Source organism: Arachis ipaensis, chromosome B2, assembly GCF_059453495.1.
Source record: "Arachis ipaensis isolate K30076 ecotype BB chromosome B2, ASM5945349v1, whole genome shotgun sequence".
Lineage (NCBI taxonomy): Eukaryota > Viridiplantae > Streptophyta > Magnoliopsida > Fabales > Fabaceae > Arachis > Arachis ipaensis.
In genome coordinates, this window is record NC_142437.1 from 87,847,095 (window position 1) to 87,872,900 (window position 25,806).

General features: G+C 36.9%; 1 non-coding gene across 1 annotated transcript; it reads left to right on the top strand.

Moving 5' to 3' along the window:
- The first annotated feature begins 13,677 nt into the window (after nt 1–13,677).
- LOC148574737 (small nucleolar RNA R71) lies at nt 13,678–13,781 on the top strand. Its single transcript, XR_015906322.1, has one exon. It is a non-coding gene; the product is annotated as a small nucleolar RNA R71 (small nucleolar RNA).
- The last annotated feature ends 12,025 nt before the right edge of the window (nt 13,782–25,806 follow it).

Consider the following 25,806-nt stretch of genomic DNA (forward strand, 5'->3'; position numbering starts at 1 on the left):
AATTCAGAGGATTCACCACCAAGAAGATTGGATGCATGATCTTCATCTCCAAGGGAACTCAATTCTTGCTTCATTCCTTCCAAGTCTTCATTCAAAAATTGTTTTGGAGGTTGTGCACTCTCCTTCCCGACATCAAATTCAATCTTCTTGGAGAGGTTCTCTTTGACTCTAGGTTCCCAAGGAGGTTCTGCATCTCCTAAGTCTTCAACCACTTCTTCCTCTTCTTCAATGATCATAGGTTCCTCCAATTGTTCTAATACAAAGTGGCCTCCCTCATCACCCACCGGAGTTTTCAGTCTCTCCTTCATGCTATACTCTTCAATTAATTCTCCACATGTGACCATGGGAGTGCTTTGAGTGCTCAAGCATTGGGAGGCTAAAATGCTTACTACCTTGGTCAAGGTAGCCACAAATTCTAGTGTCTCCTTTTGCATTTCTCCTTGTCCTTGAAGTATAAGGCCAATGATTTCATCTATTGAGGATTGGAATGGATAAGAGGGTTCATTGTCTTGGAGAAAGGGTTCATAATAGGAAGGTGGTTCTTCTTGGTAAGGGTATGGTGGTGTATATTGAGGTGGTTCTTGGGAGTATGGATATTGGAATGGTGGATTCATGTATGGCTCATATGGTTCAAAAGGTGGTTGGTAGGATGGATATGGGTCAAGGTCATATGGAGGTGCTTGGTGGTAGGGGGCTTGTGAGTATGGTTGAGGTTCATGTTGAGGATATGACTCGTAGGCATATGGTGGTGGTTCTTGAAAGTCACAAGGAGATTCACCATAGCCATTAGATTGATATGCATCATAGAATGGCTCTTGTTCATAGTCTATTGGTGGAGGTTGTTGCCATGAAGATTGATCATATGCATATGGCTCCTCCCACCTTTGATTATCCCATCCTTGATACACGTCCTCATTATAGTCCTCATTTCCTACAACATGTTGATAACCAAACTCATAGCCAAGGTGAGAATTCATGATAGCAAGAGAAGATGAAAACAAAATCAAATAAGAAGTAAGAAAATTAAATCCTAAAACTAGCAAGAACTAACAAAGAAGCAAAAGGCAAACCTATTCACAATATTCACATATATATAATAACCAATAACACAACACCCTTGCAATTCCCCGGCAACGGCGCCATTTTGATGATTGGATTATTTTGACGGTATAGAATTTCTCTAATGAGATCTCGTTGCAAGTATAGTTTCTAAACCAATCAATAATCCTTTCATACAAAAATTTGGTTGTCACAAGTACAAACCCCTAATAATCCTAATAACCAAAGTATTTAAACCTCGGGTCATCTCTCAAAGGAATTGCAGGGTAGTGTCCTTGTTATTGGTTATGAGTTGCATATTTTTGGGGTTTTGATAAGAGACATGAAAAATAAATGGCAAGGAAGTAAACTAATAGCTACAAAGGTCTTGGAAAGGTTTGGTGGTCAAAGATCTCTATCCTAATCACTAACCACAACATGAGAATTGGCGAGGATCAATCCCATTAAGTCATCCTCTAACTAGTAGTAAAGGAAAGTCAAATGAGCTATATCAATCCAAGTCCATAAGTCCTAGTTCTCCACCAATTCAATTAGTGAGATCTAGAGTTAATGGCTCCCAATCATCAATCACTTGGACATTAGTAACTCAAGAGTTCCTAAGTTACCATCCCAAGCCAAGAGCATAAAATTCTACTCTAGAATCCAACCAAGCATTTTATCAAACACTTGGAAAGCATAAAAGGAAAGCATAATAAAATTGCAAGGAAAGTAAATTTACACTACTCAATTGCAAGGAATTAAACAACAACAAAGCAATTCAACAATAAAGGAACATGAAAACATAAATTGCATTAAAGAGAAATAAAAGAACAAAAGTGCATCAACAGAAAAGTAAAGAATTACAAGAATTAAATGCTAAACTAGAGAGAAGAGATGTAGAAGAAGAAGAATTACAAAAGAAAAGTAAATCAAAGCATGAAATTAACCTAGATCTAAGAATTTCTAATCTAGATCTAACCTACTCCTAATTCTAGAGAGAAGAGGGAGCTTCTCTCTCTAGAAACTAACTAAAGCATGATAAAACTAAAATAAAACTCACTAACTAACTAGATGCATCATCCCTCTTCAGTCCTTGGGTTAAATAGCATCAGAAATGAGTTGGATTTGGCCCAAAATGCACCAGAAATCGCTGGCCACGAGTTGTAATTAGTGAATCACGTGTAGACATCGGCGCGTACACATACAGTGCACGTGCGCGCCCTTAAACGCGATGCAACTATGGCAAATTTTATATCAATTTGAAGCCCCGGATGTTAGTTTTCCAATGCAACTGGAACCATCTCTTTGGACCTCTGTAGCTCAATTTATGGTCGATTAAGTGCGAAGAGGTCAGGCTTGACAGCTTTGCGATTCCTTCATTTCTTCATGAGTTTTCCATTTATACATGCTTTTTCTTCATTCCCTCAATCCAATCTTTGCCTCCTAAATCTGAAATCACTTAACAAACATATCAAGGCATCTAATGGAATCAAGGTTAATTAAATCTAACTATTTTAAGACCTAAAAATCATGTTTTCACTCTTAAGCACAATTAAAGGAGAATTTACAAAACCATGCTATTTCATTGAATAAATGTGGGAAAAGATGATAAAACCCTCTAAATTCAACACAAGATAAACCCTCCAAATGGGGTTTATCAAATAACCCACAGCAAAACCGCCACATGGACTCTAATGTGCGTGACATGCATGCTCGGTAGAATGTAGTCGGCAATGATCTGGTGCCAGATCCTTGCCTCAGGATTGAGGTCAGTGCACACAATGCTCAACGGAGCCACATCCTCCCCTCTGCTGTACTCCCATCTAGCCTCAGGCAGGACAATCTTTTTCAGAACCACCTCCAGAGAAAGCTTGCCCATTGTCACGTCCTTCACTATTTGAGGATAGGCGTCATGAGCCGGAGGATTATGCGGAATATCTAAGAGGGCCTCTAAAGCAGTATCAGAGGTGTCCAGTGTGACACCTCTTAAAAAAACAATTGGGGCATCCCTCTTTAGGAAATTTTTGTAGAATTCCTTGACCTGGTGGTCATTGACTTCCACCTGATCGAATTCTACGAATTTTCAATGGTAAAAGTTTAACCTGTTAAGAATCTGGTCTGTATATTTCTCGGGCAGGTTTAGCTTTCTCTCATAGTGAAAGGCTCACTTTTCTAGTTTCTTGTACTGTTCTTGGGCTTCAGCATTAATGAATGTGTCTGGTTGAGTGCTTGGAGGTACAGGAGGAGGACGAGCCAAAGGATTGGCTTTCTCCTTTCCTTTGCGAGCCATCCTGAAAAAGACAAAAACAGAGTACAACTCAGAAGAAATAGATAAAAATCACAGAAGGAAGAAGGAAACAGTTAAACGAATCAAATAAGAGCCAATAAGATAAACAAATACTCAATTAAGGGAAAACATGTAAAAAAGCGGTTGAATGCTCAAAAGGAAATGCATTTTTCCAAAATCAAGCAACCTAAGTGACAAATGAAGAAATGAACAACAATGGAGGAACATATATGACTTAGGTGTACAATGAAAGTGAATTGAATTTGAAGGAATTAACTATTGCAATTTTTGCATTTGAGGTTTGAAGACTTAGCAAAAAGTGGCATAAAAATCAATAATCAATGCAACAGTGAAAGCATGCACTTATTCATGTCGAGAAGGTAAGAATTGATCACATATACATAACTTCCTGTCCAAAGCAATACTTGGTTGAAGAACAAAGTGCATTGCTAAAAAACATAAGGGAACAAGCGGCTATGTATATGGTCTTTGATGTTAAAAACACATGAATAAGCATTCAATCAATTCACTCAAAGAAAACAATGTATGCACTGCTGAAAATGGCACCAAACAGGTTTCAAAATTTATGAGTTTAAGGCTGGTTTGGTGTTTAAGCAAAAAGAAATGAGCAGTCAGTACATAAAGCAGTAACTAATATGTTATTCACTTGCAAATGCATCAACCAAAATGATGTCAGCTCGGTTTTCGACACAGCTGCAGATTCAAGTTCAGTTTGATGTCCCAGCAAAATGAATAACCAAGTGCTCCACTAAAAAAAATTTATCAACTGAAGTATGATATGCACAGGAGGAATTAACACCAATCAAAGGAAACATAGGTATAAATTTCAAGCTCAAATTGGTGTTTAAGCATAAAAATACAGAGTGCATACACAATTTCAACTCAGGCAGCATCCAAAATTTAACATAGAATTGCACAAGGAGCATAATCATAATCCAAACTCAAGCATCATCAAAATTAATAGGGGACTGCACAAATATGCATTAAAATGCCAAATGAAAACAAAATTTGAAGCCTATGTTGATCAGACAAGAGAATCAAATCAAAAATACTCATTCGGGCGATTCGTCAAGCATGTTATATGCAGAGTCCAAAAACAGCATGCTTAGTTTAGTCACAGCAGCATTTATAGTTCATACAAAGAAGCATTCACCCAGAAATCCAAAAATAACCAGTCAATCAACAATATTCAGTCCAGAAACAGAAGTCATCTACCCTAAAACCACCTAGTTACTAAAACAGAAATTAAATGCAGATAAAGATAGTAAAGAAAACAGATACACTAAAAACACAGGTTACAGAGAAAGAAATGGAACCTGTAATGTAGACAGAAAGAGAAGAAGAAATGGACAGAGGAGGAGGGTTGCAAATGTCGCGGCGGCACAGAAACTCGCCGCCGCTGATGGCTAGTCGCCGGCTGGAAGCACACGACTGGAGACTGGGCGCTAGCTAAGGCTACTGTCGTACAGAGACAGGGAAGAGAAGAAGAAGAAAATGGGAAAACGGAGGAGAGAGGAAAAGGAAGGGAGAGAGGGGCGACGGTGGTCGCCGGCGGTGTTGCTGTTGGACGGAGGTGGTGGTTGGTGGTGTCTCGGAGAAAGAGAGAAAAGGTTGGGGGTGTTTCAGAGAAAATAAGATGAAAAGGGTTACTGGAGAAACTGAAGCGCGAGTCCCCATTTCGAATTAACGTTTGAAAAGTGACTTGTGCGGACGCACAAGGTCGTGTGCGGACGCACACAAGGAAGAAGGAAGGGTATGCGCGCGCACAGCAGCGTGCGGGCGTTGCGGGCAGAAGATGTATCACAACCTGTGCGGAGGCACAAGTTTCTGTCTGGACGCACAGAAGGGGAAAGGGGGTTGCGTTCCCACGCACAAGGGATGTGTTTGTTGCGACCAGAGGGGTCGCCAAAGGCTGTGCGGGTGCACAGAGCTATGCGCGCGCAAAGGTGGCTCTTTTTTTTCTGAAGAGAACAGGGCGAAGTGTGTGGTCGAATGCAGGGTGTGTGGTCGCATAGAGGTAAAAGAAGGGTTGTATGCACATACACAAGACGTGCGCATGCCGCGAACAGCGGGAGTGTTTAGTGGTGTGCGTGTGCATATTACTGTGCGGACACACAAGGACGGGAAAACAGGGGAACTGTGCGTGCGCACAAGGCTGTGCGGACGCACAGGTCTCTGTTCCTGCAACAAAAATTTTGGCTCTAAGGCACCAATCTTGATATCCAAAATAGGTTTTCAAGTTTCAAAACATCATAAAACTCCTAAAAACATATTATTTCACTAAAGTTACCTAACAAACTTCAAAATAAAACTAACCAACCAAGCAAAATAACCACTTTATTCATGAATAAAAGTTAAAAGAGAGAAAGTTAGAAGGATATTACCATGGTGGGGTGTCTCCCACCTAGCACTTTGGTTTAAAGTCCTTAAGTTGGACTTGGAGAGGAGATCCTTGTTAGGGCGGCTTATGTTTCCACTCCTCCTTGAATTTCCAACCGAGTTTGCTCTCGATTCGACCTCCCGGGTCCCAAATGAATGGCATCAAACTCTTAAAAGACTTCAAGCTAGCAACTAAGATCCATAAGTGTTGATTCTTGAAATTAATGCCCGGATCCCATACTTGAGTTCCTCTATCACCATTGACATGCTTGTGCACTCCCCGGAATCCACTAAGGTTATCTTGCACCAAAATTGAGCTCCAAATGTTAAGATGGCTCCTTTGATGAACTTTCCATTTTTTCGCCAAATAACATCCTTCTCTTCACCATCCATTACTCCAAGAAAGGTTTGAAGTTGCCAATCTGTCTCCAAGATGGCATATTGATGCAGGCCTAGAAAGCTTGTTAGAGAAGTCTTCACTTGTCCAATTCGTTTTTGCACAACTATCTTTACTTCTTGGTGAATAGCACCTTCCTCATCCTCCTCTAAACCTTCCTCATCATCACTCAAGTAAAAAATTGGAGGTTGTGTGAAGTCCACATCAACATCTCCTTCTAAATCCAATAACGGAGGCTCATAAAGGTCATTGGTAGGGTTGACCAAGTTGGACAAAAAATCTTGAATGATGGGATCCTTTTGATCACTTTCCCACAATGCTTCATTTGTCTCCTCTTGTGCTACATGTGGTGACTTGATATCTTTGGTGCACGAAATTGTGATCTCTAACAATGGCACCAAAAATTTGGTACGCACAATCTTAATCTCAACTCTTTTTCACAACTTCGCACAACTAACCAGCAAGTGCACTAGGTCATCCAAGTAATACCTTACGTGAGTAAGGGTCGATCCCACGGAGATTTTCGGCTTGAAGCAAGCTATGGTCATCCTTGTAAATCTCAGTCAGGCAGATTCAAATAGTTATGAGGTTTTGATAATTAAAATATAAATAAAATATAAAATAAGATAAAGTTACTTATGTAATTCATTGGTGGGAATTTCAGATAAGCGTCTGGAGATGCTTTGTTGCTTCTGAACCTCTGCTTTCCTATTGTCTTCTTCCAACCATGCGTTACCTCCTTCCATGGCAAGCTGTATGATCCTCTCGGATGAAAACAAATCCATATGCGCTGTCACCGCACGGCTAATCATCTGTCGGTTCCCGCTAGCGTCGGAATAGGACCATTGTCCTTTTGCACACTGTCACTTGTGCCCCACATTCGCAGGTTTGAAGCTCGTCACAGTCATCCCTTCCCAGATCCTACTTAGAATACCACAGACAAGGTTTAGACTTTCCAGATCTCAGGAATGCTGCCAATGGTTCTAGCCTATACCACGAAGACTCTGATCTCACGGAATAGAATGCTCTGTTGTCAGGAGAGGCAACCATGCGTCGTGAACCAGGAGGCCAAGAGATACACATTCAAGCTATTGCAGATAGAACGGAAGTGGTTGTCAGGCACGCGTTCATAAGTGAGAATGATGATGAGTGTCACGGGTCATCACATTCATCAGGTTAAAGTGCGAGTGAATATCTTAGAGAAGAAGTAGGCGTGAATTGAATAGAAAAACAATAGAACTTGTATTAATTCATGAAGAACAGCAGAGCTCCACACCTTAATCTATGGGGTGTAGAAACTCCACCGTAGAAAATACATAAGTGAAAGGTCTAGGCATGGCTGTGAGGCCAGCCTCCAAACGTGTACAATAGATGATAGTATTATATTGATAAAATCTCTCCTTTCTATAAATCTCTAAAAGTAGTTTTTATACTAAACTAGTAACTAGGGTTTACAGAAAATGAGTAACTAAGTGCAGATAGTGCAGAAATCTATTTTCAGGGCCCACTTGTTGTGTTCTTGGGCTGAGCATTGAAGCTTTTTCGTGCTTAGGCTGTTCCTGGAGTTAACTCCAATTCTGGTGCCAGTTTGGGCGTTTTACGCCAAGATGTTTTAGGCTGTCTTTGAACTCAAGTTTGGGCCATCAAATCTCAAGCAAAATATAGACTATTATATATTTCTGGAAAGCCCAGGATGTCTACTTTCCAACACAATTAAGAGCGCGCCAATTGAGCTTCTGTAGCTCCAGAAAATATACTTCGAGTGCAGAGAGGTCAGAATCCAACAGCATTTGCAGTCTTTTTCAGCCTCTGAATAAGATTTTTGCTCAGGTCCCTCAATTTCAGCCAGAAAATACCTGAAATCATAGAAAATCACACAAACTCATAGTAAAGTCCAGAAATGTGATTTTTGAATAAAAACTAATGAAAATATAATAAAAAGTAATTAAAACATACTAAAAATTATGTAAAAATAATGCCAAAAAGGGTATAAATTATCCGCTCATCACAACACCAAACTTAAATTGTTGCTTGTCCCCAAGCAACTAAAAATAAAATAGGATAAAAAGAAGAGAATATACAATGAATTCCAAACTTATCAATGAAGATTAGCTTCAATTAGATGAGCGGGACTTGTAGCCTTTTGCTTCTGAACAGTTTTGGCATCTCACTTTATCCTTTGAAGTTTAGAATGATTGGCATCTATAGGAACTCAGAATTCAGATAGTGTTATTGATTCTCTTAGTTCAGTATGTTGATTCTTGAACACAGCTGCTTTATGAGTCTTGGCCGTGACCCTAAGCATTTTGTTTTTCAGTATTACCACCGGATACATAAATGCCATAGACACATAACTGGGTGAACCTTTTCAGATTGTGACTCAGCTTTGCTAGAGTCCCCAGTTAGAGGTGTCCAGAGCTCTTAAGCACACTCTTTTTGCTTTGGACCACGACTTTAACCGCTCAGTCTCAAGCTTTTCACTTGACACCTTCACGCCACAAGCACATGGTTAGGGACAACTTGGTTTAGCCGTTTAGGCCAGGATTTTATTCCTTTGGGCCCTCCTATCCATTAATGCTCAAAGCCTTGGATCCTTTTTACCCTTGCCTTTTGGTTTAAAGGGCTATTGACTTTTTCTGCTTGCTTTTTCTTTTTCTTTCTTTTTTTTCTCTTTTTTTTTCGCTATTTTTTTTGCAAGCTTTGTCTATTCACTGCTTTGTCAATTTTATGATTTTTTAGATTATCAATAACATTTCTCATTTTTCATTATTCTTTCAAGAGCCAACAATTTTAACATTCATAAACAACTAATTCAAAAATATGCACTGTTCAAGCATTCATTCAGAAAACAAAAAGTATTGCCACCACATCAAAATAATTAAACTAATTTCAAGATAGAATTTGAAATCATGTACTTCTTGTTCTTTTGCAATTAAAACATTTTTTATTTTAAGAAAGGTGAAGGATTCATAGGACATTCATAACTTTAAGACATAGACACTAGACACTAAGGATCATGTAATAAAGACACAAACATAGATAAAACATAAAGCATAGGGAACGAAAAACAGAAAAAATAAGAACAAGGAAATTAAAGAACGGGTCCACCTTAGTGATGGCGGCTAGTTCTTCCTCTTGAAGATCTTATGGAGTGCTTGAGCTCCTCTATGTCTCTTCCTTGCCTTTGTTGCTCCTCCCTCATGGCTCTTTGGTCTTCTCTAATTTCATGGAGGAGGATGGAATGCTCTTGGTGCTCCATCCTTAGTTGTCCCATGTTGGAACTCAATTCTCCTAGGGAGGTGTTGATTTGCTCCCAATAGTTTTATGGAGGAAAATACATCCCTTGAGGCATCTCGGGGATTTCATGATGAGGAACTTCCTCATGCTCTTGTTGAGGTCCATGAGTGGGCTCTCTTGTTTGCTCCATCCTCTTTCTAGTGATGGGATTTTGAGATGAATCTCTCCATCTCTCATGACTCGGAGGTGGAAGCAATTGCCTTCCCTTTTCTCTTTCTAGAGGTTTCTCTGGCCTTATGTGCCATTAATGGTTATGGAAAAACAAAAAAGCTTTAGCTTTTCCCACACCAAACTTAGAATGGTTGCTCGTTCTCGAGCAAAAGAAGAAAGAAAGTAGTAAAAGAAGAAGAAGTGGGGGAGATGGAGGTGAGGAGAAGGTTCAGCCAAGGGGGGTTAAGTGTGTATGAAGTGTGAAATTGAAGGTTGTAAGGAGGGGTATTTATAGGGTAAGGGAGAGAGGGTAGCCGTGTATGAGGGGTTGGGTTTTAGGAGGAAAATGGTTTGAATTTGAATGGTGAGGTAGGTGGGTTTAATGATGGATGGATTGGAGTGGTGAAGAGAATATGGGGAAGAGGGTAAAATTTGATAGGTGAATGGTGTTTGGGAAAGAGTGTTATGCAAAGGTGTGAAGAGGAGAGAAGAAGAAGTGGGGTAGGTGGGGATCCTGTGGGGCCCACAGATCCTGAGGTGTCAAGGAATTCGAGTCCCTGCACCATTTTGGTGTTCAAACGCCCATTCTATGCCAATTCTGGCGTTTAACGCCAGCTCTGCTACCTTTCCTGGCGTTAAACGCCACTCTGCTGCACATTTCTGGCGTTAAACGCCAGCCAAATGCCCATTTTTGGCATTAAACGCCAGCCAGATGCCCATTTCTGGCGTTTAACGCCAGCCTGTGCCAGACAGCCCTTTTTGGTGTTAAACGCCCAGAGTGCTGCCCATTCTGCTATCCTTACTGGCGTTTAAACGCCAGTAAGCCTGTCCTCCAGGGTGTGCTATTTTTAATGTTGTTTTTCATTCTGTTTTTTATTTTTCAGTTGTTTTTGTGACTTCACATGATCATCAACCTAAAGAAAACATAAAATAACAATGGAAAATAAATAAATATAATTAAATAACATTGGGTTGCCTTCCAATAAGCGCTTCTTTAATGTCAGTAGCTTGACAGTGAAGCTCTTAGAGAGCTTCAGAGAGACTCAGAGCTTGATGTTGGCCTTTCAACACCAAACTTAGAAGTTGAGCGTGGGGGCTCTGTTTGACTCTGTATTGAGAGAAGCTTTTCATGCTTCCTCTCCATGGTTACAGAAGAAGATCCTTGAGCCTTAAACACAAGGTAGTCCTCATTCACTTGAAGGACTAACTATCCTCTGTCCACATCAATCACAGCTCTTGCTGTGGCTAGGAAGGGTCTTCCAAGGATGATGGATTCATCTTCATCCTTCCCAGTCTCTGGGATTATGAAGTCAGCAGGGATGTAATAGCCTTCAACCTTCACTAAGACATCCTCTACAAGTCCATAAGCCTGTTTCCTTGAATTGTCTGTCATCTCTAGTGAGATTCTTGCAGCTTGTACCTCAAAGATCCCTAGTTTCTCCATTACAGAGAGAGGCATGAGGTTTATACTTGACCCAAGGTCACACATAGCCTTCTTAAAGGTCATGGTGCCTATGGTACAAGGTATTAAGAACTTTCCAAGATCCTGTTTCTTCTGAGGTAATTTCAGTTGAACCAGATGATTCAGTTCATTGACAAGTGATAAACCACTATTTTATGGTTTATCTTGTGCTATTTTGAGTGGATTTTATCAATCTTTACCCACTTATTCATACTATTTGCATGTTTTATATTTTCTTTCTCGATTTTGTGCTATGATTGAAAACATGATCCTTTGACCTTAATTTCATTAATATCGATTCTCCCTTTATACCATTCGATGTCATGATATGTGTATTAAGTGTTTTCAGAGATTACAGGGCAGGAATGGCTTGGAGGATGGAAAGGAAGCATGCAAAAGTGGAAGGAATACAAGAAGTTGAAGGAACTGCAAAGCTGTCAGCCTGATCCTCTCGCACTAAAACGGTCATAACTCGAGCTATAGAGGTTCAAACGATACGGTTCTAGTTGCATTGGAAAGCTAACGTTCGGGGCTTCGATTTGATATATAATATGCCATAGTTGCCCTGACGCTAGGTGAAGCGAACGCGCGCTCCACGCGGATGCGTCGCAGTGACAAAAATCAGCGTGGCAGATTTCTTCTCCAGCGATTTCTGGGCTGTTTTCGACCCAGTTTGCGGCCCAGAAAACACAGATTAGAGGCTATAAAGTGGGAAAATCCATTCATTCATCAACATGCCTTCCATTATTCACTTTTCATAAGTTTAGATGTAGTTTTTAGAGAGAGAGAGGTTCTCTCCTCTCTCTTAGGTTTTAGGATTAGGATTCCTCTTAAAGGATTTAGGATTTCAACTTTTCATCAGGTTCAATATTTTTTTACTTTATATTTCTCTTTTACTTTCAGATACTTTAATGCTCTTATTTAATTACTTATGTTGCCAAATTGGCTTATGAACTCTTTATATTTTTGGATTAATTTCCTTTTATTAAATGCAATTGAGATATTTCAGATTTATGATTCTTATTTAGCTTTTTTATATTCTTGGCTTTAATTGATTAACTGGAGGCTCTTGAGTTATTAAACTTATCGTGATTGTTAATTAATTCCTCTAATTGACTGGAATTCCACTAACTCTAGTCTTTCCTTAGGAGTTGGCTAGGACTTGGAAATATAACTAATTAGTCCACTTGACTTTTTCTTGCTTTTGTAAAGGTTAACTAAGTGGGGTTAAACTCAATTCTCATAAGAGTAACTAGGATAGGACTTTCAAATTTTCATACCTTGCCAAGAGTTTTATTAGATATTAATTTATTAATTCCTGAAATTTATTTTCCTTGTTCAAACCTTTCAAAACCCAAAAACATTGTTTTCCATAACTAATAATAAGAACACCTCCCTGCAATTTCTTGAGAAGACGACCCGAGGTTTGAATACTTCGGTTTATAAATTTTATTGGGTTTGTTACTTGTGACAACCAAAACATTTGTAAGAAAGGATGATTGCTTGGTTTAGAAACTATACTTGCAACGGGAATTTATTCTGAATTCTAAACCGTCAATCATCCGTTCTTCAACGAGCAATGGGGGTTCATCCTCCTAAGTCTCATTACCAATTAACTTGGCATTCAGCTTCATGATTGCTCCTAGATACTGAGAAACTTGCTCTTCAACAATGTCTTCATCCTCTTCAGAGGAAGAATACTCATCAGAGCTCATGAATGGCAACAGTATGTTTAGTGGAATCTCTATGGTCTCTATATGAGCCTAAGATTCCTTTGGTTCCTCATTAGGGAACTCCTTGGAGGCCAGTGAACGTCCATTGAGGTCTTCCTCACTGAAAATCACTGCCATTTCTTCCTCTCCAGGTTCGGCCATGTTGGTTATAATTATAGCCTTGCACTCTCTTTTTGGATTCTCTTCTGTATTGCTTGGGAGAGTACTAGGAGGGAGTTCAGTAACTCTTTTACTCTGCTGACCCACTTGTGCCTCCAAATTTCTAATGGAGGACCTTGCTTCAGTCATGAAACTGAAAGCGGTCTTAGATAGATCAGAGACTACAGTTGCTAAGTTAGAGTGACTCTGCTTAGAATTCTCTGTCTGTTGCTGAGAAGATGATGGAAAAGGTTTGCTATTGCCAAACTTATTTTTTCCACCATTATTATTATTGAAGCCTTGATTAGGCTTCTGTTGATCCTTCCATGAGAGATTAGGATGATTTCTCCATGAAGGATTATAGGTGTTTCCATAGGATTCTCCCATGTAATTCACCTCTTCCATTCCCGGATTCTCAGGATCATAAGCTTCTCCTTCAGGGGAGGCTTCTTTAGTACTGCCTGATACAGCTTGCATTTCAGTCAGACTCTGAGAAATCATATTGACTTGCTGAGTCAATATTTTGTTCTAAGCCAATATGGCATTCAGAGTATCAATCTCAAGAATTCTTTTCTTCTGAGTTGTCCCATTATTTACAGGATTCCTTTCAGAAGTGTACATGAACTGGTTATTTGCAACCATTTCAATGAGTTCTTGGGTTTCTGCTGGCATCTTCTTCAGATGAAGAGATCCTCCAGCAGAATGGTCCAATGACATCTTGGACAATTCAGACAGACCATCATAGAATATACATATGATGCTCCATTCTGAAAACATGTCAGAAGGACACCTTCTGATCAATTGCTTGTATCTTTCCCAAGCTTCATAGAGGGATTCACCTTCCTTCTGTCTGAAGGTTTGGACTTCCACTCTAAGCTTGCTCAACTTCTGAGGTGGAAAGAATTTGGCCAAGAAATCATTGACCAACTTTTCCCAAGAGTTCAGGCTATCTTTAGGTTGTGATTCCAACCATGTCCTAGCTCTGTCTCTTATAGCAAAGGGGAAAAGCATAAGTCTGTAGACCTCAGGATTAACCCCATTGGTCTTAACAGTGTCACAGATTTGTAGGAATTCAGCTAAGAACTGAATGAGGATCTTCCAATGGAAGTCCATGAAACTTGCAGTTCTGATGCATCAGAGAAACTAATTCAGGCTTAAGCTCAAAGTTGTTTGCTCCAATTGCAGGAATTGAGATGCTTCTTCCACAGAAGTTAGAAGAGGGTGCAATAAAGTCATCAAACATCTTCCTTGTATCTCCACCATTGTTATTGGGTTCGGCCATCTCTTCTTCTTTTTTGAAAAATTCTGTCAGGTCCTCTCCAGAGTGTTGTGCTTTAGCTTCTCTTAGCTTCCTCTTTAGAGTCCTTTCAGGTTCCGGATCAGCTTCAACAAGAATGTTCTTATCCTTGCTCCTGCTCATATAAAAAAGATAAGAACAGAAAAGAAGAGGAATCCTCTATGTCACAGTATAGAGATTCTTTTATATGAGTAGAAGAATAGAAGAGTAAAATGAAAAAGGGAGAAGATGAAGAATTCAAACACAGAGAGGGAGAGAGGGTTTGAATTATAAGGAGAGAAGTGTTAGTAAATAAATAAATAAATAGAAAGAGATGAGAGAGAGAGAATTCGAATTTTAAATTAAAATAAAAGAAAAATATTTTTGTTTTTATTTTACTTATTGGTTAGTATTCGAAAATTAAGAGAAGAAATAAAATAAGATTTGAAAACTAAATGAATTAATTAATTAAAAATATTTTTAAAAAAGTGGTTGGTGATTTTCGAAAATTGGAGAGAGAAAAGTAGTTAGGTAGTTTTGAAAAAGATATGATTGAAATAGTAAATTTTTAAAATCAAACAAAAAGTTAAGTGGTTAATTGAAAAAGATTTGAAAATCAATTTTGAAAAGATAAGAAGTTAGAAAAGATTTTGAAATTGACTTTGAAAAAGATTTGGAAAGGAAATTAAAAAGATTTTATTTTTGAAAATTAAAGTTGATTACTTGACTAATAAGAAACTAAAAGATATGATTTTAGAATTTAAAGATTGAACCTTTCTTAATAGGCAAGTAACAACTTGAAAATCTTTGAATCTAAACATTAATTGTTAGCATTAATTTCAAATATATGAAATAAAAATAAGAAGAAGATTTTGAAAATCAAATTTTTAAAATTTTCGAAAGTAGAAAAAAAAATGAAAAAGATATGATTTTTGAAAAAGATTTGAAAAAGATAGAATTTTTAATTTGAAAATTTTGACTTGACTAACAAGAAACAACCAAATTTTAAAACTTTTTGACTAAATCAATTCAAAATTTCGAAATTTATGAGCAAAATAAGGAAAATATATTTTTTTATTTTTGATTTTTAATGAGGAGAGAGAAAAACATAAAAATGACACAAAACATGAAAAATTAAGATCAAAACGAAAAATGCATGCAAGAACACTTTGAATGTCAAGATGAACACCAAGAACACTTTGAAGATCATGATGAACATCAAGAACATATTTTTGAAAATATTTAAGAAAAGAAAAATATGCAAGACACCAAACTTAAAAATTTTTAAACTATAGACACTAATAATTCAAGAATGCATATGAAAAACAAGAAAGGACACAAAATAAGAAAATGTAAAGATCAAACAAAGAAAATCATCAAGAACAACTTGAAGATCAATGAAAAACACATGCATGAATTAAAGAAAGATTAAAGCATGTAATTGACACCAAACTTAAAATTTGACACAAGACTCAAACAAGAAACACAAAAAAAAAATTTTTTATGATTTTATTAAAAAAATTTTTGGTAATTTTTTCAAAAATATTTTGGAAAAGGAAATAAAAAGATAAAAAAATTTAATAAGAATTCCAGGAATCATGCAATGTTAGTCTAAAGCTCCGGTCCAAAATTTAGACATGGCTTAATAGCCAGCCAAGCTTTATGTGAAAGCTTCGGTCCAAAAGATTAGACATGGCCAATGGCCAGCCAAGCTTTAGCATACAAATCACACATACAACAACCAATTAGATGGGAATCCAAAGGCTCTTGCAATGATAAGTGGAAGCCTCAGTCCAAAAAATTTAGACATGGCTTAATAGCCAGCCAGGCTTCAATATATCATCTGAAACTCTAGAATTCATTTTTAAAAATTCTGAAGAGCAAATATAAATTATTTTTTTTTTGAATGATTTTTTTGAAAATAAAAAGAATAAAAACAAAAAGCTTAAAATTAAAATAAAATTACCTAATCTGAGCAACAAGATGAACCGTCAGTTGTCCAAACTCGAACAATCCCCGACAACGGCGCCAAAAACTTGGTGCACGAAATTGTGATCTCTAACAATGGCGCCAAAAACTTGGTACGCACAATCTTAATCTCAACTCTTTTTCACAACTCCGCACAACTAACCAGCAAGTGCACTGGGTCGTCCAAGTAATACCTTACGTGAGTAAGGGTCGATCCCACGGAGATTGTCGGCTTGAAGCAAGCTATGGTCATCCTTGTAAATCTCAGTCAGGCAGATTCAAATGGTTATGAGGTTTTGATAATTAAAATATAAATAAAATATAAAATAAGATAAAGTTACTTATGTAATTCATTGGTGGAAATTTCAGATAAGCGTCTGGAGATGCTTTGTTGCTTCTGAACCTCTGCTTTCCTATTGTCTTCTTCCAACCATGCGTTACCTCCTTCCATGGCAAGCTGTATGATCCTCTCGGATGAAAACAAATCCATATGCGCTATCACCGCACGACTAATCATCTGTCAATTCCCGCTAGCGTTGGAATAGGACCATTGTCCTTTTGCACACTGTCACTTGTGCCCCACATTCGCAAGTTTGAAACTCGTCATAGTCATCCCTTCCCAGATCCTACTCGAAATACCACAGACAATGTTTAGACTTTTCGGATCTCAGGAATGCTGCCAATGGTTCTAGCCTATACCACAAAGACTCTGATCTCACGGAATGGAATGCTCTGTTTTCAGGAGAGGCAACCATGCATCGTGAACCAGGAGGCCAAGAGATACATACTCAAGCTATTGCAGATAGAACGGAAGTAGTTGTCAGGCACGCGTTCATAAGTGAGAATGATGATGAGTGTCACGGGTCATCACATTCATCAGGTTGAAGTGCGAGTGAATATCTTAGAGAAGAAGTAGGCGTGAATTGAATAGAAAAACAATAGTACTTGTATTAATTCATGAAGAACAGCAGAGCTCCACACCTTAATCTATGGGGTGTAGAAACTCCACCGTAGAAAATACATAAGTGAAAGGTCTAGGCAAGGCCGTGAGGCCAGCCTCCAAACGTGTACAATAGATGATAGTATTATATTGATAAAAACTCTCCTTTCTATAAATCTCTAAAAGTAGTTTTTATACTAAACTAGTAACTAGGGTTTACAGAAAATGAGTAATTAAGTGCAGATAGTGCAGAAATCCACTTTCGGGGCCCACTTGGTGTGTTCTTGGACTGAGCATTGAAGCTTTTTCGTGCTTAGGCTGTTCCTGGAGTTAAATGCCAGCTTTGGTGCCAGTTTGGGCGTTTTACGTCAAGATATTTTAGGCTGTCTTTGAACGCCAGTTTGGGCCATCAAATCTCAGGCAAAGTATGGATTATTATATATTTCTGGAAAGCCCAGGATGTCTACTTTCCAACGCAATTAAGAGCGCACCAATTGGGCTTCTGTAGCTCCAGAAAATTCACTTTGAGTACAGGGAGGTCAGAATTCAACAGCATTTGCAGTCCTTTTTCAGCCTCTGAATCAGATTTTTGCTCAGGTCCCTCAATTTCAGCCAGAAAATACTTGAAATCACAGAAAAATACACAAACTCATAGTAAATTTTAGAAATATGATTTTTGAATAAAAACTAATAAAAATATAATAAAAAATAATTAAAACATACTAAAAATTATGTAAAAATAATGCCAAAAAGGGTATAAATTATCCGCTCATCAATCTTCTACTTGATTTTGCAATTCTTCGCTCACTCCACACTTTTCATCCACTAGAATTTCTCGGTCACGGCATGAACGCAATGAGGCTAACCGGTCAAGAGTTTTCGCTACTGTAGACATGACTTGCTTTTGCTTCTTCCAGAACTCTTGTTGTTCTTGAATGAGCATGAAAAGTATTTCTTGTGTGGCTTGATCCATATGTGAAGATGAAGATTGAGGTGATGAAGGTTAACAATCAAACTCATGAGGATAAGGGTTTTGTATGTAGTGAGGTGATGGTGTATAGAATTGGTGGCTAGAAAAGCAAGTGTTTGGGTTCCATTGGGATGCATTGTGGTGATGGTGTAAAAAATTCATAAAGGAAATATAAACAAAAACTTACTAACAAAAGAAAACAAATAACCGAAAAGTGCTATTTACACTATTAACATATTTACAACAACCAAAAGATATAACACCGTTTGTAGTCCCCGGCAACGGCGCCAAATTTGATGAAGAGAGTTTTTGCCGGTTTAGAATCAAGAATCAATTCATTAGTAGTATAGTCTAAACCAATAATGAACTCTCAAGATCAAATAATAAATTCAATACAAAGTAACCGAGAGTAATTAAACCTCAGGTCATTCTCCCTAGGATGCAAATGAAGTGTTACACTTTTGGTTGTTAAGAGGACAAAAAGGGGTTTGTAATCAAGAAATAAAATATTGAAAGAACTTAAGTAATGAAAGAACTAAGGAATGATCAAGATTGTAATTAATGCAATTGAAGAGAATGTAAGCGCAAAACTAGTGAAAATGCTATAAATGCATGAAAAGCCTTGACTTGGGAATGAGAATCTAAGGAATCCTATCATTGCCATAACCACAACTTTGGTAATTATCACGACTCAATCTCGCCTAGTTAGCCCCTAACATCGAGAAGTAAGTCAAGCAAGCATAATTGACCTTAATCCATAAGTTCTAGCCAATTTACCACACTAGTTGATAAAAGGCTAACGTCAATGGAAACAAGAGTCAACTAACTACCCAAGAATTACCACTAAATGTCAGACATTATGACTCTAGTATCCTAGAAACTCAAACCACAAGCCAAGATAGGAAAATCTACTCAAATTTTAAGGTTGGCATTTTCACAAACACCATGTATGCATGGAAGTAAAACATGGAAAATTGCAAGGAAAAAGAGAGAACTATAACCAAATATCAACAAAACCAAATATAAAAAAGCAATCAAACATAAAGGAAGCATGAAACATAAAATTCATTGGTCAAAACTTCAAGAAACACAAAATTGCAATTATGAACAAAGTAACTTGAACCAAAGAAAGTGAAAGTAAAAGTGCTATAATTAAAGATGAAATTGAGAGTACTTACAATTAAAGAAGCAAAATCAAAGATCAAAGCTTGCTATAAAATGCTACAATGGAAATGGAAAAGAAACCCTAAGAGAGCAATGCTACACTACTCCTACTCCTACTCCTACTCCTAATTACTCTCTAAAACTAGGAAAATAAAATCTAAGTCCTCCCTATTCATATGTGTTGATTCTCCCCTCATATAGCACTTCAATTCAGCATCCAAGCCTTCCAAAATGGGCCAAAAGCCCCCAAAATTCGCGCAGAACATGTTTCATTAATGAAATCACGTGCAGGGTCTTGTGCGGACGCACAGGTGGTCGTGCGCACGCACACTTCGCTGTGTGTACTTTTCCTTATTTTCTTCATGTTTTCTCCCTTGTACATGCTTTCTTCCACTTTTGGCTACCCATTCTTGCCTCTAATGCTTCAAATCACTCAGCAAACATGTCATGGCATCAAATGGGAATAAGAGTGGAATTAAATTGCTCATTTCAAGCACAAAATTGCATGTTTTCACATTTAGGATCAAATTGGGGACAAAACACAAAAGTATGCTATTTTGGCGCTTAAGTGTGAGTTCATGTGTTAGAATCCATCCAAATTGAGTCAAAATATACCATCAAATATGAACTCATCAATTTCCCTACACTTAAACAATAGCATGTCCTCATGCTAAACCAACAAGGAGAATGATAAAAAAAGGGGGTAATCAACTTATTAAATGCAACTACCTATATGCATGCAAGTATGCTATATACTATCCATACCTATATATCTATCTATAGTATCTATATGCAATTGGTGAAGATAAACAATCAAATTCCCAAGCAAGTATAGACAAATAGGGCTAAGCAAGAAAATAATCCAATGCAAGCAAAATCTAAAGAATTGATTCAACTCATCGAAATGGAGCAACTTGCAAGAATACATGATAAGATGTATGGAAACATAGAGTCGAGTAATTGAATCTTCACTAGGTGTGTGTATACACTCCAATCACTCGGTGTCTAAGGGTAAATCCACTCAAGTCTCCCCTAACAATGTTTTCAAGGATTTACTTTTCATCTAACAATCAACAACAAGTGATGCATGAATGCAGTTATCATGAGGACTTATTAGGGTTGTAATGGGGTTAGGGTTAAGGTGGGATAGATATGGCTAAGTGGACTAAAATGATTGAATCCTTGATTAGATTAAGTATCCAACCCAACCTATATCAACCAAATCAAAATAAAATGCAATCCTAACTTTCCATCATTTCTTTTTCACAAACACTCATGTATGATTTATCATTCACATCACATATACATTTTTTATTCATTTTCTTCACTTAGGGGTAAATTTCATCCCCTTTTCAGGATGATATATATTTTTTTTTTGGAAATGAAAGTAAAATGCATATGGTTTTAGTAGTTCATACATGATTGTTCCCATTTTCCAAAATTTTCAATAAAATGCCCAAAAATGCACAATTTTATTTACTACCAATGTTTTCCAAAATTCTCCTACACTTAGATGAAACACACTTCTTCAACCTAAGCTAATCAAGGATGCAATCCAAGGTAAATCATGGTTTTTCGATTAAGGTTGTGATGTGCTAATATCAAGAACAATGGGGTAGATAAAGCTCAAAAGGGGTTAATAAAGGTAGATGCAAAGGGTAGGCAATATGGGTAAAGTAAGCTTTTATAAAAAATGGCCTCAATCGTGCTCAATGCAATTCAAAACATCAATCATTGGACATAAAGAATCAAGCAAAACCAAGATTACAATCATAGAAGAGATATATCACACAATGAACAGAATTAGTGGTTAAAAGGTGTAACCACTCAATATAGCTCAAAAACTCACAAGGTATTTGTTCTTTACTCTTCTATGTTCCATAAAGAAATCATTCAAGCAAGTTTGAAAACAGTTTTCAAATCAATTCAATAAAGTGCCCTTGAAACAAAATTCTTGGAAATTTTGTTGTTTTTCACCAAAACTTATTTCCTATATGCGTGTATGTTGTGATGGATGCAAATTTTTTCAAAAATTCCTTATTCTTTCCCTAATTTTTAACAAGCAAAAAGTAACATGAACAATTAGGATCAAAATAAACTAGGCATATGCTATTCACATCATCCAATCACAATCCATATCTATACTATATACTTAAGCAAAATAAAGATGCATGATGAATCCATATTTTACGTTATATTTTGGTTTGATTTGAGTGGATTCTATCACATAAACCACATTTATTCGCCTAAATAGTATGCTTTTGTGAATTCTTTCCTAATTGTGCTTAATTGTGAAAAATATGCTTTTCATGCTTAAATTGCCAATTTTAATTCACTTTTCTCCCATTCGATGCCTTGATATATATTTTTTGAGTGATTTAAGGTTTTGAAGGCAAGAATGGCTTGAGAAAGTGGAAGGAAAGCATATAAAGTGGAAGAATTCAAGAAATGAAGGATTTGGAAAGCTGCCAGCCCTGACCTCTCTGTACTAAATTGGTCATAACTTGAGCTACAAAGATTCAAATGAGGCGGTTCCAGTGGCATTAGAAAGCTAACGTCCGGGGCTTCGATTTGATATATAATTTGCTATAGTGGACATAAGTCTACCTGTGCGTCCGCACAGGTCCCTGCACGTGAGCTCATTAATGCAAATCTCTGGGAGCGAATTCTGGGCCTCCAAAACCCAATCTAACTCATTTTCTGAAGCTATTTAAGGCCAAAGTGAAGAGGAATGAAGGGGGCAATTAGGTTTAGTTTTTATGATGTTTTCTCTTAGTTTCTAGAGAGAGAAGCTCCCTCCTCTCTCTAGAATTAGGGTTTCTTAGTTTATTTTCTTGTAATTTCTATGTTTAATTCTTGTTTCTATTTACTTTTCCTTGTCATTTATTGTTATTGTTTCTTTATTCTTCTTCATTTCTCTTGTTATTTCCTTTATTTTGTCATTTTTATGCTTATGAATACTCTTTGTTATTTTAATTCCAATTAATGCAAATTTATATTTTCATGTCATTTATTGCTTTCTTTAGTTGTTATCTCTACTTTTCTTACTTTGGTAGTTTTAGAATTTACTTTAATATATTTTAATATTATTTTATTCTCATGCACACCAAGTGTTTGATAAAATACTTGGCTTAGTTTTTACTTAGTTTTTCTCCACTCTTGGCTTGAATTTGATGACTTTGGTGATCATTGAGTCATTGATATCCATTCTTGTTTGATATATTAGAGTGAGTTAGTTGATTTGGTCTCCCTTGACTCTATGTGACCCCCTTAGTGTTGACATAGGACTTAGGGATTGAAATTAACTATGCCTATTTGACTTATCTTTGATGTAAGATTGACTAAGTAGGATTAACTCTTCATAATCATCATATGTTTGTGGTCAATGACTAGGATAGGTAGCCTTAGCCTTCAATTACTTGCCAAGAGGTTTCTTGTATTTTAAGTTTCCTTTACTTGCATTTTATTGCTTTGACTTTTATTGCTTTGACTTTTATCTGCTTTGATGTTTAATTTCTTGCATGTTTAGTTTTCGTACTCTTGGTTGAGAATTTGGATGTTTGGGTGGAATTGAGTTGTGGATGTTCATTCCGCATTGTGTGAGATTAGTTAATTGGTTTGATTTCCATTGACGCTAGTCTTTCACTAAGTAATTAGTGAGTTGACTAGGACTTATGGATTGAGATCAATTATGGCTTTTTGACTAATTCTCAAGGAGGATTGATTGATTTGGATTGATTCCACACAATTGCCATGCTTGTAGTCCATAACTAGGATAGAAATCCTAAACTCCCCAATTCTTACCAAGAGTCCTTTAATTGCTTTCCTTTAATTTCTTGCATGATCATTTACTTCCTTGCCATTTACATTTCTTGCATTTCTTGCTTTCCATCTACTTTCTTACTATTTACATTTCTTGCTCTTGCTTTCATTCCCAATTCCCCATGCTCTCTCCTTCATAGCCAATATTACATTTCATTGCAACTCCTAGGGAAGACGACCCAGGAGCTAAATACTCTCGGTTTTATATTTTGTTTTGTATTGTGATAACATTTGATTGATGGCCAATTTGTTGGATTAGGACTATACTTACAACGCCAATTCCATTTTGATAATCAAATTCCTAACCTATGCAAATTGGCCGTTGTCAGTGTGCGTACGCACAGGTTAAAATTTTTACAGAGGTGTGCGTGCGCACATACCAGAAATCATAAAATTCTGCAACTCTATAGAATTTCAGAATTTTAACACCAATCTTTGAATGATCATAACTCCCTCTACAAAATTCCAAATTTTACAAACTTTATATCAAATCGAAGGGTTTTTAATAAACTTTAATTCTAAATCAATTTCAACAAATTTTGAAAACCGAGGCAAAAGTTATGATCAGACAAAATTCACCAAAAATCAACTTTTACCAAATGTTTCACAAGTTACCAATCTCCCCACTTTCACCACTCAAACCAACCAAAACCAAATAAAACCATTCCAAACTCTATTTTTCATCAACATCTAATCTTTATATCATATTACACCATTTATACAAATCATTCCATCACATTTCACTACTCCCCACCATCAACATCATGGATGTAAGACCATAATCAACTCACATTCCACTTTTCTAACCACATGACCATATCATTAACATCAATATCACATATATCATACCACTTCTCAACCTCATACAATCATTCATCATCATCATATCATAATCAATTATCATAATCAAACTTAATTATCATCAATCCATCATAAATCATCACACATCATCATTCAACAACTCATCAACCATTATAATCCAAATTTATCCTATAGGTCACTAGCCTAAGTGTCCATGAATATTATATACTACATAGAAGAAACCGAAACTATACCTTGGCCGATCCCCAATATGCACCAAAACCCTAAATTGAGCCCAAAATAAGCTTTCAATCACAATCTAAGCCACCAAGAATCTCCAACAAGCATCAACAATCATCAACAAGCTCCAAACTCACCATAATCAAGCTATATATACATAAATCATCACAAATAAACCTAGGGCTCATTATAATTGAAATTTTACAAGAGTTTCAATGCCTCTTACCTTGCCCAATAGTTTTGGAAGCCAAAACCAACATCAATCAAAGGTTAGAGTGTACCTAAACACCCAAAAATCACAAAACCTCACTTAGCCAAAAGTCCTAAAACTCGAAACTTTGAGGAGAAGAACTGAGAGGGATTAGATCTTGCCTTACCAGTTTCTTGGATGGGTTTTATAGAGCTCTTTACAAGGAACGCATAGCCACAAACGGTGCAGCGATCGGAGCTCTGTAGCTCAAGATATGAGCTTGAGAAGATGAAGGTGAATATTGTTAATGGAGGGTTTCTTCTCCTTCCTTTCTCAGCTGTGTGTGTTGTGTTTGTTAGTGTGTTATGCTGATTGGGTTCATTAATGAACCCTTTTATATGTTGGGTTTCGACCCAACTTGGACCAGGTCTAACCCGTTAGCGTTTTTAGCCTGTTCAACCCAACTTTGGGCCAAACCTTTAACACTAACGCCCGGTTTTTTATTTCTAATATTTTTCTAAGGTTTTTAGCTATTTTCACTTTTTCTCGCGCAGCACTGGACAGACTTGAACCGATTCAACCGGTTTGACTGCCAGTTCACGGTTTTTCACGATTTTTCGCAGAAAACACATTTTCTGACTCGGAAAGACCTACTGAGCCCAAAAATCATATTTAAATCCCCAAATTCTCATTCTAACTTTTCGGTTCCTAATTTGGGTATTTAAATTATTTTATTCGTGAAAACTCCTGTTAGAAATGCCAAGGACTATTTTGCCCCCTATTAGAAATGCCAAGGACTATTTTGTCCTCTGTTAGAGTTGATGGAACAAAGGACCTAAGTGACTAACAGAATTAATTGTTAGGGACCAATCGAGTAATAAATTTTAATTGGAGACAAAAATGTTTGGTCCAAAATTCTATAAGGACCAAAATATGTAAATACTCTAAAAATTAATTTGGAAAAGCATAAAAATTTAAGTCTATAATATTAAATTGGTTAAGTAAAAAAATTCCACAATGATAAACAATGCATTTATTTACTTATTTTTAGTATTGAGAAATGCATTTATTCTTTTATGAACAACTACGACAGAATAAATAAAAACCTTTTTCGCCTTAATAAAAAATACTTTTTTTATTTAAATAAAATAAATTAATTATTTACTCAAATAAATCCAGTTACAGAATTTCGCTTTTTTAAATCATTTAGCTACAATTTTGCTAGTATAGAAAGTGAAAATAAAAATGATTGTGTTTACATGTTACTGTTAGCGAATATAGAAAAAAGAGAGGAAAGAGAAACGTGAGAGTTATCGACAATTCTTTCTCTCTTTAAGGCTCAATTTCGCTCAAAGAAATAGCGTAAACGTGAAAAAAAAATTGCTCCATTTTATGGCACAACAATGAAAATACAAAAAGAGAAAAGGACAAATACGTCCTTGACCTTTTGTCCCGCAAATATTTAAGTCCTTGAAGATTGAAAAATATATATACATCCCTGACCTTCTCAAAACTAGGACTTTTAGATCCCTC